General features: G+C 39.0%; 1 protein-coding gene across 9 annotated transcripts in view; it reads left to right on the forward strand.

Annotated features, from left to right (window-relative positions):
* The window catches only part of CTNND2 (catenin delta 2), a 680,248-nt gene that overhangs the window by 228,277 nt on the left and 436,700 nt on the right, over window positions 1-15,271 (forward strand). The window lies entirely within an intron of this gene.

Genomic DNA, 15,271 nt, shown 5'->3' on the forward strand with positions numbered 1-15,271 from the left:
TCCGGTGCTGCTCGGGTCCCATGGAAATGTGACCGGCTGTTCAAGGGATTAAATAAATTAATGTGGAGGCCAGTTATGTGTAAAAGTCCCAACAGTGTTTTCCAAAACAGATCTGTATGCCTGTTAAAGTAACATTTTATTTACTTGTTTGAATTAAAGTGAAATATCTAAAATGTAAAACACACACGTACACCCTCTGTGTCTAGTACTTCCTACAAAAAAAAAGGGGGGGGGGGAAGGGTTTTAGAGCAGATAGGTTTTATTTATTCCTGACTCAAGACACCGCAGGAATATGTTATTGTGGATTAATACTGTTTACTAGGTGATTGCATTTGTCAGTTAGATGAATAAGCATGTACCCTCCTGAAGTGCATAATGAATCAGGGAATTATCTTCTGATATAACCATAACTGTTAGTTTTTATTAGTGAGAATTGGAAACAAAAGATTTTCTAGATGAAACCAGTTTAACTGCTCAATCTTAAACTAAAGGCTTTTTTATAGTTTGGGTTTGTTGGTTTTTTGTTTGTTTATTCCAGAGTATTTAGGATGAAAAAAAAATCTTACTTCAGATGTTCTGGCCTTTAACAGACCAATAAAACTGCTTTAATTACTTCAAGGTTAGGAACTAATTTTATTTAAAAAAAAAGAGTTTAGTAAAACTAATGTTTGGCTGGCACTCAGTAGTTTAAATGGTTTGTGTGATTGATTCAAGCTTGTTCCTAGTTGATCCAACTAATCATGTTAACTAGCGTGTACCACTAGACTGATTTTAATAGGACAGCTTAGCTTGTTATGTGATACTTTTGAGGTGACTGTGGTGTCTTAAAGCATGCTTGTTAATGAGGATTCTTTCTGTAGCTTTCTAATGGCATGCAATTTAATTTTACTGGCTTCTGAAGTCAAGTGTCCAGAAATTTCTTACCTTCCTCTTATCCCCTTCGAGGTGGGCTGTGTAAAGACTCCAATTAGTCTTGGCTGTGGGAAGAACATGGAAGAGACTTACAAATGGTTAGGAAGAGGCTCGTGAAGCCTGTGGTGACAGAACAGTATCTGAAGTTGTTTTAGCAGTTAATTCCAGTCTCGTTTAAAGTCCTCTGAGTCAGGTGTAGAAAAAAAAAAAATAAAAAATCAGTGAGTCCCTAATAGAGTGTGCTCTGGGTGGAACCTCCTGTGGTTGATAAATATTTCAAGAAGCTGAAAGTTAGTGATACATTTTAAATGCACTGCTAAGCCGAGATACTTCATGGTCCTTTGCATACAAATTTGCATTATTCATTTGTGCTGTGCAGGTAGATAATGGGCCAAATCTATCTTTGGTATTACTCCAGTGACTTCTGAGTAACTGAACTAATTCGACCATATGTGTACATCTTGCTTTTTGGAAGTTCAAGGCAGAGTTGGAATTACTTCAGTGATTTTGTTAAACGGGTAATAGTTGTTTATATACTAACTAGTAATGTTCAGTAGCTTAGGCATTCTTTCACTGAAGTAATTGTAAGCAGAAGGTAGAATTTATTCTTTCTTCTACTTTTTCTGAAAAAAAAAACCAACAAACAACCAAAGCACATATTCAGTCTTCTAGCTGTTGAATCCTAAAGTGACTGACAGAATAATATGGTAAAGCAACTTTCTGTCACTGGTAAAAAGTCATCCCAGTAACCTACTAAAGCAGAAGGTCTTGACACACCTGTTTCTGTACCATGATACTTAAAGTAGAAATTCTGTTTGTGTTTTAAGCGGCCTTCCATACAATGGGTGATACTAACACATACTACATTTGTGTGTGTACATGTATACAAACTGTTGTACATGTATCGGTACTTATTAAGGACTGGTTTTAACCTATGAGTAAAGGCAGAGGTAACAGAAAATTGTAAGCCCTGATTTAACTGCATGCTCTAGATTTGAAATGCTGGCACTGGGCAGGCCATTCAGGTGGCAGAGTGGAGAAGGCATTTGATGGAAGCTACTATCCCTACATTTAAGTCTGGTACATGAAAGCAGGTATTGTGGGGTTTTTCTTTTGAGTGGTGGTGGTGTTGGGGTGTGTGTGTTTCTTGGTTTTATTTATTTATTTTAGTAGAAATAATGAAAAATTTAAAATAGTTCTTTTTGACATCCTGGGAGATCCTCTCAGAAAACTTTTAGCATGGGATTCATGCTGTTACAAATAGTTTCTGCCAGAGGTCAAGACCTTTTTATGACATTCTTGGAACAACTATTCTATGAATTGGCTTTTGAAAAAGCTAACTTGACAAAGCAGGGACTTCGTCCTCCCAGCCGTGAATACATGAAACACATCTCTGTCAATCTGGAGTACTACAAAATTGTGCAGTTTGAAGAACCTGGAAGAAAAAGTAGTTGGAAACACAAGGATATGTCCATTGAAGTAAGGCTGTCCTTAACACACCCTGTGTCTAACACCTTCTAATAACAGTGTGTATGGCAGAGTTATTCAGCAGAGGTCCTTGATTTTGTGGCAGTGTGGTGGAACAAATCAGACCTTTGGAGTTCGTAAGAAAAATGCCTATTTATTTAGTATATTACCTGGGAATTATAACAGTTGTGTATAATTTGTATTTAGACCAATTCTAAAAGTTTTATTCTTAGTGGACTAGAAACATGTTGAAGCCAGAAAACTTTCAGAGCTGTAGAAGTTGTCAGACAAGCTGCGTAGGGAGACTGCTCCCTCCGGGGTTAGGAAAGGCTTTAAAACTCTGAGTTTTACAAATGCAGTAAGCATTTCTTGACAGTTTCTGCTAAAACTGTAGGCAGAGAAACAGTATCTTTTTGAACTGTCGAGTTATAACATTAAATCATTTGGTGATGAACAGGCACTCAGGCAGGTGTCATTGTGTTTGGGGTCTTTTTTCTAGTTGTGGCCTCAGTTTTCCTGGTAGTGATGAATACAGCTAATTTCTGTTTAAAGGAAAGCTTGCATTCTTCTGAATAGTATTATCACTTAGTATGTGTGCACTAGATGTTAAGATATTTTGATTGTTTAATAAACAAATTAATACTCATTATTACCATTCTTTTAGGGTTGTACAAGTGTTGTGTAAGGATATCTACACCTGGAGTGGTAGCAAATAGTTGATTTGGAAACTGAGGGCAGATGCCTTTGCCTTATGTATATACAGTCTCTCTGTCATTCTGGCGTATGCACAGGGCTATTTCAGCTAGAAACACGTACCCATTTCTTGTTAGACTTGCATGAACAGTGGCTCAAAGATGATGTTGGCTGCTGTGGTGAGAAAAAGGTAGACTGTTTGCCTAGCCTGCAGCATGTCCTAGCAGACTAAGCAGGAAGTTCCAGCATCTTCATTATGGGCTTGGTTGTGCAGTGGCTCATTTCTATTTTGTGAAACCACCACACAATTGGGATTGGTCATGAATCTGAAATCTAATATGGTTGAGTTAGCCTCTGCTGCTTGACCTTTCAGTCCTTTTTTTTTTTTTTTTTTTTTGAGTGAATTTATTTTTAAAACTTATTTCCACAGTGAAAGTTCTATTTTGATTTTTTTATGTGAGCTGACTTAGTCCAGTACTGACTTTTCTTTTCTGTGTTTCCAACTCTTTCAACTTCCCTTAAGTGCCAGATTTTTTGAACATGCAAACAAACCTGATATAAATTCTCATGCATAGAGGATTAAGATTAATCCATCATTGATAATATCAGAGGGGTGCTGTTGACTAAAATGTAGATAACTTAAAAGTGAAGAGGTGATAAACACTTGCAGTTTTTTTCCCTGTTATTTTAATGGCTTATCTTCAGAAGGGTCAGTATTTTATTACTGGGCCCAGTTTAGCATGAACCTTCTAATGCTTTTACCTTTTAGACTGTTGAAACTGTTAGTTCTCACAAACTGGCCTTTAAACAATAGAATATTCAGCCTGTTGCTAGAAACCTCTAAATTATAAAACCTTGAAATTTTTTCTTCTACTAGAGATGATTGTAAATAAATAAAAAGAAAGAATTAAAATAAAAAATCTGCTAGCAGAGATTTTAAACAAACAAAAACCAACAACCAACAAACACTGATATTTTTGTCGTCTTTTTTCTTTTTCTTTTCTTCATGGTTACAGTGTTATGCATCCGCCTTGCCCTGATTTCAGATTAGATTTCTTTTGGCTCCACAGCTGATTCTCCCAAATAGCTTTGGTTGTGCTAAAGATTTAATAGCCAAATTTCAGGCTGAGTCAAGCATGGGAATGGCTTAACGTCCGCTTTGTGTGGAACAAGTTCTCATCTTTGTGCCTGGGCTGTGCTCCTTTTCTCTAGCTCGCCCTGCGCAGTGGCTCTGCTATTTTTCATTGTCTGTCTTACCCTGACGTTCAAAGCCATTATGTGTGTACAGCCCTATATTCCTAGGCTATGACTCTTTTTGAATAATTTCCCCCCCTAACTGTTAGTCAGTCACAAGGGTAAAGACTTATTCCTGAGTCCTTCAAAATACTGTCAGCCCAGCTCCAGCCATTAGCTGGGGAGAGAACTGGTCCTCAGTTCTCATAGGAAATTCAGCGCCATTATGGAGGAAAGTTTGTGGCTGCTGAGTCAGAGGAATTATTTTTAGTGATTTGTCTCTATTATTTTAGAATTTTTTTCTTTTTCTAGTTGAATCAATGATATTCAGTAAAAGCTGGAACAAGTTATGAGATGGTTTAAAATGAGATACCACAATCTACTGAATTTAGTGGAACTTGGCTTACTTAGAGGAGGGATGTGCTGGGTTGTTTTATGGTACATTTTGTAGTTGCGGAAGAGACTTACCAGAGCTTCCAGAAGTCATAGGTGGTGTTCTTTTGCTGAAATAGTTACACAACTACTTTAATAACTTCAGACATAGTAAACCAAGCCACATACCGGCATATTCTATGGAGGAGCTGAAATGTCACTAGCTTTATCTGCTTGAATTGTGTTTTAAATTATTAGCTCAGAATGATGTAATTAAAAGAGGGAAAAAAAATATAAACTGCAAAAGCCCTTGAGCTTTCATAAATAATTGTATAGCATCCTGGTTATATTTATTCCCTTCTAAACAGTCATAAGATAAGATATTGGACTGGAAGGGCAAGTGCTTGACATTCGTAAAGCTTCACACACCGAAATATTTTTGGTTTAATTTTTACCAAGCACGGGTGCCTAAAAAGTAATTCCCAGTAAATAATATAGTGGTGCTAGGATGAGATGAATAGCTTGCTTTCCCAAAACTATTAATTGAACAAACATACAGAAAATAATTTAGAGCAGTTTTATTTTAATATAATTGTTTTCATACAAGATTAATACTACGTATGAGTATTGAGTAACCCTTGCATTAATCTTACTTCCTTCTTAATTCTTTTCTGCCTCAGTTCACTTTAAGCCTATATGCTTCGGTGTACCAGTGCTGCGTAATTTTCATTGGAAATTATAGAGCTTCTGTAAGAGAGACTGTGTATTCACTGCCAAAATATGAACTGTATTGAAGCTGTAGTTACAGAGGTTGGGAATTTTCTTCAGCAATAACATAATAGAGTATATAGATTTCTCATTCATTTTTGTCTTAGGACTTTGGCTTTAGCTATTTCTCTTGTCCATTTTTAGGGGAGATGAGGGTATACCTCCGATGTCCCGTCAGTACGGATAGCTGTATTCACTGTTGTGCTGACAATCCATGGATTTAGGGCCTTTTAAAGACTGGTGCTCTAGTTTTGTTATGTAGATGAAGTAACTACTACTCTGTTAGCTTTTCAGCTATAATTTTGCAGTTGCACTAGCTATGCTATGTACTTGATTGCTAACAAATATTTACCACCAATAAAATTTACTTTTTTGTAGTGTTCCTGTAAACAGATTTTTCAAGTGTTACTGTCCCTCTTAAGTAAGCTTCTGCAATTGTTTAAAAGCCCATGTATATATACATACAGTGCAGAATTACATAAAGAATATCAACATTAGCTCTGCATTTAAATAGGAACTTTATCTAGAACATGCTGGATCTATGTGCTCTCCCAGTGTTCATTGCACAAGTTGCCTGTCTTTGAAGAGTGATGTTTTACACAACATTCCTAAAAAACTGTTATTTTCACAGTACCTTTGTCAATCTGTGTTATTTTCACTGTTTAATAATAATTTAAAGTATGTCTTAAAATTAGTTTTAAATCAATATAATGAACCTGCGTAGCACATAATAAGTTTTTTCTAGTGTTGTAGGAGCTGACTGGCGTATATTCTAAATAACTTTGGTACGCTGAGGATTTAAATTAGATGTAAATTAGACGTGTGTTCATATGTTCTGAGGTGCCAAACTATCCCTTTCATTTGACTGTGTATGCCAGAACTTCATTTGCTTTGTAGCTGTAGCTCTGTGCTAGAATCCTAAAGCAAAGTCACAACTTCACTGAGGGAGGGAAGGGGAAGGTGAAAACGACACACAAATTCTTAAAAGATGCTGGGGGCAGGTTTTTCATTTGGACATCTAGCTCAGATGTTGATACTTCCAACCAAAGGAGAAGGCTGTTCTTATTTTAACAGAGCGTAGACAGTCTTAAGGAAAGATGTAATCAGGAAGGGTTACAGATCCATCACACGTTTAATGAGACCCAAAGCACCTATCCAGTGTGTTTGGATACATCTCAGTAGTAGGTTCCACTGAAATGAAGTAGGTCGACAGAATGGGGAAAAGTTCATCTTTTTCCTCTGGGCTATGACAGTGAACTATTTGGAGGATTACTGGAAAACATTCCTTAAAAGTTACAGGATTTGCTTTCATGGGTAAGCTCTTGTGATAACATTTTCCTGAAACTTGTATCTTTAGGCTGTCGTCTTCAGCCTGTCATAGCAGGATTTTTTTTTTTAATTTGTCAGTTTATTCACATGATAACTTGCGTACAAACACAACAGTGCTACTTCAGAGCACATCTGTTACATGTGTGAATTTCTCTCTTTGCAGAAAATGTCACCTGTTCTAATCTTTTGGAAACACCAAAAGTCTGCCAAGTATACAAATATATATTTATACCGTCTGGAAAGACACAACGCATCTCAGTCATGTGAATGTGCTTGGTGATACGCTTGGTGATGTTTGAGGGAAAACAGTTGGAATAACTTCGGCTATGGCTCCTTTGTCATCCATTTTCCTGTAGATGTATGCATTAAGACAGAAACGGTAGTGCTTCATAAGATAAGATGCTTATTGTTTTAAATAGTAGCAAATTGTACATGTTTTGGACCATAAGCTGTTGTTACAGTATGTAGACAAGTAAGTTACAAAGCAGCCACCTATCACTTGCAAGTGCTCACAACAGCAGAGGACAGGAATGGTCGTTTTATAGTGCAACTTGGGGCCATCTCTGTTACTACCTGGATGTTCAGGTACTAGACTAGTGAGCGAGTTTGTACGGTGCAGCATCTGAGGTAAAAAAATCTTGACCTCCCTGACTTGGGTTTGCACTTCTTTACCTTTCTAGAAATTACAAATGCAGAAGCAACTTGACAGGTTTTGTTAGTCTGCTAAGCAGCCAGCACTTCTGGAAGCCAGGTGAGATTACTTTGCAGGCTAGATCTAGCCCTGGGAGTGCTGAGTGGCTGCCTCCAGCGTAGCATATGTAAGTTACAGGTCAGTAAAAGCATTCTAAGGATACCAGGAGGGCATGCTGAAGAGGATGCTGTACAGATTTTTGCATTTGTTCTCAAGCATTTGGGTATATGCAGCCCGTGTTCTGGTTCAAAAATACAGGACTGACAAGGAAATGGTCAGTCGTTATCATAATCCATAACAAAAGACAGCAAGTTGAGTCAGGGATATGTGTCCCTATACCATACAAGCACAAACCTATCCTTAGGGCAGCCGTCTTAAATCACGCCGTGGTGGTTGAAGTGTTCTCTCATATTTAAATTGTTTCCATGCTTGGTGAGACCATTGAGGAAGTCTCAGGTAGGCTGTTCTGGGAGGCTGCAGGGTGGCCTTACGTCCATTGGGTCTCCTGAGTCTGAGAGTTGTCTTCTGTGGCTTGTGCAGCTTTCATAATGTTTCTTTGATTTTGCTGTCATTTTGGTGTGGTGGGTTGGGGTTTTTTTTTTGTTTGTTTGTTTGTTGTTTTTTTTTTCCCCAGGAATAAAGTTTGTTGCATTGTGAGTAACCAAGTGTGGCAATGATTCAGGCGGTTTTGCTCAACTTTCTCTTCTCTTAAACTTCTGCGGTGTTGCCATCCTGTCCTGCTATGGACAAGGCTTGCCAAGTTCTCAAAGGCTGCTCTAACTTAGGGGTGTCATTCTCTTTATCTGATACTACGTATCGCACCATATGGAATGTTTTTCATTAGGAATTGCTTGAGCTCATCTAAAAGCAGAAGTTTTCTAACTAAATTCTATGTTCTTTTTTTAGTTATTGAAATGCTTAGAAATTGCACATGTAGCTGTGGTAAATGCAATATTTGAGATAAGTGGGCTCACTTGCTCCTGAACAGAAGCACATACACAAATAGTACCTGCATTCACCTAAATGACTGAGGCTTTATTTGTCTATATATGCATGCAAATTAAAGTGGGTTTTGTATATTTCTGATTTCTGAGCTTTTTTCACACAAAACATGATTTGTTTTTTCGTATTTCAGATATTATTGAATTCCACTACTAGTGGGCTGTTACCAATTGATGTTTTGAGTCCTTAAAATCTCCTATGACATTATTTGAATGTCAGTATGCCTTTACCCTGCTTCTTTCTGTAGTGTGCTCAGGAATCATGAGGCTACTGTACGGCTTCAGCTCGGAATGGTTGGCAGCAATGATCTTCACTGTTTCCTGTTCTTACTTTTAGTTCTTTGGCATCAGTGTTATACTGCCTCAAAATGGAAAGGAGCTTGATGTAAAGGCAAGGTGTCCAAATGTTGGTTTCTAGAATTAACTTCTGTTAATAGGTTGTACCGTAGGGGTGGCTGTGGCATGGCTGCAAGATAGAGCATGCAAAGAAACTGCCTGATAGGCTGTGATCTCCAAACAGACTCTGGATATCCATTTGGACAAACCCGAAAAGTCTTTATGGTTACACCTTTTGTCCTGCCAGGGCCTCCTGGCCCTGTATTTACATTTCTCTGATGGGAAACAAACTGAACCTAAGTTTTAATTAATACTGGCTCTTGAAAAACAGAAATGCTGATCGTAAAATCAGTGGAAATCCTATTTGGATGTAAGCAGGTTCTCCAAGCTCTAAACACAACCTACTTATGCAAGTTTCTCTCTTTCCTTCCCTTAAACTTGTATTTTTAATATTCATGGAATGCCTTAAAAGAATAATTAGTCATTTGGTTATCTGGTAGGAGAAATTAAATGCAGATTTGAGACAGTCAGACCTGGGACTTTGCTTTTTCTGATTAATTTTTTTTTTGAATGACAGCGTAGGTTTAGCAAAAAACCCAAACCAATCAAACAAACCAAAACCATGCTATGTCATCTAAAAACCAATATACCTTGGAAAGAAATTTGGAAAAATAAAATCTGCACATTGTGAAGGGATTGAAAACGTTCCTGGGGATGGGAGCCCCATCATTATTGTTTGCTAGCACTGTCCTTTTTGCTTCAGGACACCTTTCTGTCATGACATAATATTTTTTCTATATATATTACGGAATTATTATTCATTATGATTTTTGTCATTTACCTCATGCTCATCTCAGTTGAAGTTTTGAAACATACATCAGTAAGGCACAGTGTAACTGGAAAACCAGTAGCTTTTATTTATTTATTTTTTTAATTGGGTAGGAAACTGTTTTTTTTTTTTTTTTTTAAAAAAATCAGTTTGGCCCGGTTTACCAAAACATCTGCAGGATTCATGAACAGCTTGTTGGCTGAGCTCAACAGCAGGAGAAGCTGTAATTGATCGGTTCTGCCCTCTTCAGCAGGTGTAATACCAGTTGATGGAAATTGCAATGCATGGTTTCAGGGGACATGTGGGTAATGTGTCCAGATGACAGCAACATCAACAAAGTACAGAAAAAAAACATGGGCAGATGTTTGGCTTATTCTGTCTACATGGTTACATGTACTTAAATTCACTCTAATGGAGTTTATCTACTTTCACGTTGTGGTTTGTTACAGAGAAGGATTTTATTGTAGGCTGCTAATCCTACAAAATGGTTCACCTGTTATAGCAGCCATGTTTTGCAGTGTCTTAGCTGCAGAATTACTTTTAAAAAAAATAAATAAAAATCTTTCTTTCAAAACATATTTGAGTGTTAGGTTTGTCTACAGCGGGATGAATTGCTTTGTGGTTTTGACATGTAGCAGGTTATTCTTGCAGTGAGACTGGATACTTCAGACCTTCCCAGACAGAAAGAAGATACATTACACACTTTTCAAACTTCACCCTTAAAAAAGATACAAAATGTCTCTAGATTTATTGAACTGAATGATTTTTGCATTTGGTTTTCTACTGTGTGTCCCTGGAGTACAGTCAATTCTGAAATGGAACGTGGGCTGAACTTGATCAATAGAATATTAAAATACATCAATAATTAAAAATATTTAGTCAGATTGTTAAATTGTGAGTCGTTATTATTCAGGTCCATATATGCATGAAAGAAATTGGTGGTGAATCCAGCTGTCCTGTAGTCAGAAGGTACTGTTGTCAGTATGCAGATATGGATAGAGCATCCCCTGTCTGTTATCTGCTCCAGTCTCTCCTCTCTTCATTTCCACTACTAGAACTCTTTAAAATTCTAAATCATCACTGCTTGCAAATTTAGATTCAGTGCTTTGCAAGATTAATTAAAAAATGTATCAAACTGTAATTTTGGGGTTTTATCTGTTATTCATTTAATGCAGCATGAAATTAACATCTGAATCAAACTGCAAAATTTTAGTAAATAAGATCCAGCATCTATTATAAGGCCTCATTATTCCATATACATAGTAATATTTTCAAAGTGCAATTTTTTCTTCTTCTTAAGCTGCTCAAAACAATTCCCCCTGTTTTTCAACAAGGCATTGTGTGTTGATGTTTGTAATTAGATCATTTGCATATAGTGGTTGTCATTAAAAAGTTAACATTTTCAGTAGTTACAATGTCATGGTATCAGAGTTATCCAAAGCTTTCCCATTTCTATATGTTTAAAATTATAATTTAGGTCATGTAGTTCTTGTTGTTTTAACCATTATTTTCAGTGTTATTTCTCACATGATTGCTTCTCAGGCTCAGGTTTGTTTCACTGTAAATAATATTGTAGCCTCCATTTTAGTAGAGATTCTAACTGTTTTGGGGTTTTGTTTTTGGTTGGGCTTTTTTTAGGCAAAACATAGTTGCAAGTTATTTGCCTTAAGTCCTGTATCCAGAGCCATGTCTACTCAGTTGCTACGGCGATACTTGTCATCCTCTCCTCCCAAGATACAGGCAGATGAGCGAGGTAGCAGTGATGTGTATAAAACTGTCTGTAAACTGACTAGCAGGTACAGTGCCTGTTTCACTCAGTTGGGAGATGTGCTCTCTAAATTCAGGGAAGGCAATTAAAATCCTGGGGAAGAAAAAATAATTGGTATCCACTTCAGCACAACTCCAGGAGGTTATGCTCCCCTCTGTCCAGTCCTGATAATAATCAAGCTGCCAAACTTCATAACAGCATTAGGGTTGGTTTTCATTTTCCAGGCTGCCTCTTGGCTGTAGAGACTGTACCTTATGCTTGTGGTAGTACTGAGTCTGAAAGGGTTCCCTACCTCTCTCCTGTGTCAAACACAAACTGGAAGAACAAAAGGTAGAAACTGTTTGCAGTGTGGAGATACAAAGCTGCTTAAAGGGAATGGATCTGAAGTTTTATAAGGGTTAGATTTTAAAAATCCACATTAAGTGGTATTGCACTGTTGTGGAGAGGTTATCTTTTCCAAAAAAATAATGTCAAAAGTGGTTAGAGACACTTCAAATTCCAATGATGCTGTCAAAGAAATCCCCAAAATTATTGAAAGGTCTCTGCCTGCTTTTAACGAATGTATTCAAAGGAGGGAATGCTGTATTTCTTTCTCTCTGTCTTTCTCTTTCTGACTTTGCTCTGCCATGGACATGAGCCAGAGAAATGTCTCTCTTGGTCAATGCAGTCACTTGTTGGAGGAAATGAAATAGAGTGACTACAGTTGGTGCATCTCATTAAATCATTTCTTTCATTCTAATTCCAGTGACTGCTTTTGGAAATGATACACACTTTGCCAGGCATGTAATATCAAAACCCGGTCCTTACCCAATAAAAATCAAGCTGTAGGATTGGGAATGTAAGACAAAAATAAGAAAACTTAACTAGAGGTGAAATTTGGCTTAAAAATCTGACTTTCCTACACTAAATATGTTCTCTTGTTTTTTAAGCCAAAGAGGAAATTTGAAGTTTCCAGCACTTGCTAAGTAATCAGTTTGATGTCACATTTTGCTTGTCAAGTGGTTGGATAATCTAAACCACACAAGGAATAGACAACAAAACAGGCCCAGAAAATTAAGTAGACTTTCTTTAGCATTGCAATTGTTGCTGTTACTTGTGTATTCCAGTCTGCTGAGACTCTCCTCGAAAGGTTTGAATCAAAAGAGCCAGGCTTACTCAGCAAAGAGGCTTCTCGGGGCTATATCTAATGTAGCTTCTCAAACAGAGTAGGAAGAGTTAGTGTTTTGCATGGGACAGGCTGTTACTGAAATTGGAGAGTGTCTGTGAACAGACAGCAATGAATCTTGCAAGATTCAACAAGATGGAGCATCCATGATCAATTCAGAAAATTATATTCTCCCATATAACTTTTCATATAAATGGACATTCCTAGTCTTCAGGCACACAAGGAGTAAATTATACCTTTCACACTGGTCAGAACACTTGAGAAATTCTCACTTTCACTGCAGTGGTATTCTAAGGGGGAGAGTAATTCTAATGGCTCGGGAAGTTACCTAATACTATGTGCATGGCAACTGTCTAGTTAAAATTTTATGCTTCAGGGGTGACTTGTTTGCCTCAATAACCTTGGTAATGCTAGTTGCAGACAGGGGTATGCCCCCTAATCCCATGCACCAGAACTTGCTGGGGGCTGCCCAGGTGGCAAGCAGCTTTGCAGAAAAGAACCTGGGGGTCCTAGTGGATGCCAAATTGAACAGGAGCCAGAAATATGCCCTTGTGGCAAAGATGGCCACCGGTATCCTGGACTGCCTTGGGAGGAGTGTTACCAGCAGATCAGGGGAAGTGATCCTTTCCTTCTGGTCAGTACTGGTGAGACCACACCTGGAACATCTGGAGCACACCTGGGTCCAATTCAGGGCATCTCAGTTCCATATAGATATGGATGCATTGGAGGGTGCCCAGTGAAGGGCCACAAAGCTGATGAAGGGACGAGAGAGGCTGAGAGAGCTGGGACTGTTCAGCCTGGAGAAGAGATGGCTCGAGGTGATCTAATTAACCTATCTAAACACTTGAAGAGAAGAGGGGGCCAGGCTCTTTTCCGTGGTGCCCAGTGACAGGACCAGAAGTAGTGGGCACAAACTGAAACACAGGAGGTTCCCCTTGAATATCAGGAAATGCTTTTTCACTGTGAGGGTGACCAAGCACTGGCACAGGTTACCCAAAGGGGTTGTGACACCTCCATCCATGGAGATATTCAGAAGCTGTCTGGACATGGTCCTGGACAACCAGCTGTAGGTGGCCCTGCTTGAACGAGGGGTTTAGACCAGATGAGCTCCAGAGGTCCCTTCCAACTTCAGCCCATCCGTGATCCTGTACAGACGCATGCCATGCATGGTTCGAGCCTATGTGTGGTGCTGATAGATCGCATTGCAGTTCGTGAGCAGGCTGGGGGTTGGAAGTGGCAGAGTAATTTTGTGTCTTTGGTGTGGTGTGCAAGCATGGATTGCAATTCCAAACTCTCATTGTTTCATCTAGCCACGATCACTCAGGAGTGTCACATTTCATCTCCTTTCTGTGTCTCAGACATTGAGCTGTGGGAATCGTACAGCTGTAACAAAATAATCCCAACACATAACGTGGTCCTGAGATGCTAAAAAATCCAGTTAAGACTCTGGTACCCACAGGTTTGGTGTTGGTGATTTGTGAAGTAAAAATGAGGTCCCCTTGTGCTGTTTCAATTCATGGCAGGTGTACATCTCCACATCTCCTTTACCAGGGAGCAGCCAGAAATGCATCTGACAGAGAATCGCAGGCAATGTGCTCTGAGACCCTGGGAGGAGGGGAGAGCCAAGCACTTGCCGGCCATCACAGACCTGCACCTTTCTGCTTACCTGCACAACTGGGCACTCCAGCCAGTGTGGATCACGGCAGCTCTCACCAGACACAAAGGAGGTTTCTGTGCTGCATGGTGCTGCCTGGTCCTTCCATCCCTCACAGGCCGTGTAGTCAGCTCGCTTCTGCTCCTGATGCCTCACAGTGCCTTGTCCAGGGAGGTGAGAGGGAGCTTTTCTGGGGCAGTGGTTCTTCTTGCCTCCCTCCCTCCCTGACCAGTTTGGAGTGGGTTGGCTGGCGCTGCCATGGAAACAGTGCCTGCATTTGAAGAAGAGGGGATGTGTGTGGCATTCAGTGGCTGCCAGGTGTGGGGAGGAGAGAGCCTGCATTTTAGCCAGTCCAAGTTCCCACTGTGGGGAGAGATGTCTGATTTAAGATGGGGGGCAGGGGAGAGAACAGATATGGCTTTAAATCACAGCTCAGAAGCCATGGTTGGAAATCAATTTGAACCCTATTTCTGCCATTAAATTTGCTGAAAGGACTAAATTTAAAATTCAGTATGTGCTGGCTTGTTTTTATTTACTTTGCATTTCCTTTTCAATACTGTGATATAATGAACTGATCTGTTCTGAAAAGGGAGTTGCAACTCCTACCTGCTTGTTCTGCACTGGGGGTTGGGGACTTTAGTGACCAGGCACATACAAATGCACATCTTGGACAAAATCGTTGGAGTTATTAACACTAATAGAAGGTTCCTGCATTTATCACATGGGGATAGATACAGTTTTGGCCGCAGTGTTTTGCTGTAGTAAAGGCTTGAATTTCAGATGACTTCCACAGTAATGTCAATGAGATATCCTGATTACAGTTACAGAACAAGTTGATTAATTTATTATTTTCACTCACTCCCTCCCTTTCTCTTTTTGTCATTCCCCTGATTCAATGACAGTAACAATGAATCCTATGGTGCTTTTATTGTATAATTGTATCACAGCAGTAACTCCACTATCTCTCCTGTAAGGAACATCCCTGTAGAGATGCTTCTGTCCATTTTAATTTATTGACAGTTTCCTGAACAGCATTTTAGTGACGACTAGTCT

The sequence above is a fragment of the Falco naumanni genome, chromosome 3, assembly GCF_017639655.2.
Source record: "Falco naumanni isolate bFalNau1 chromosome 3, bFalNau1.pat, whole genome shotgun sequence".
Lineage (NCBI taxonomy): Eukaryota > Metazoa > Chordata > Aves > Falconiformes > Falconidae > Falco > Falco naumanni.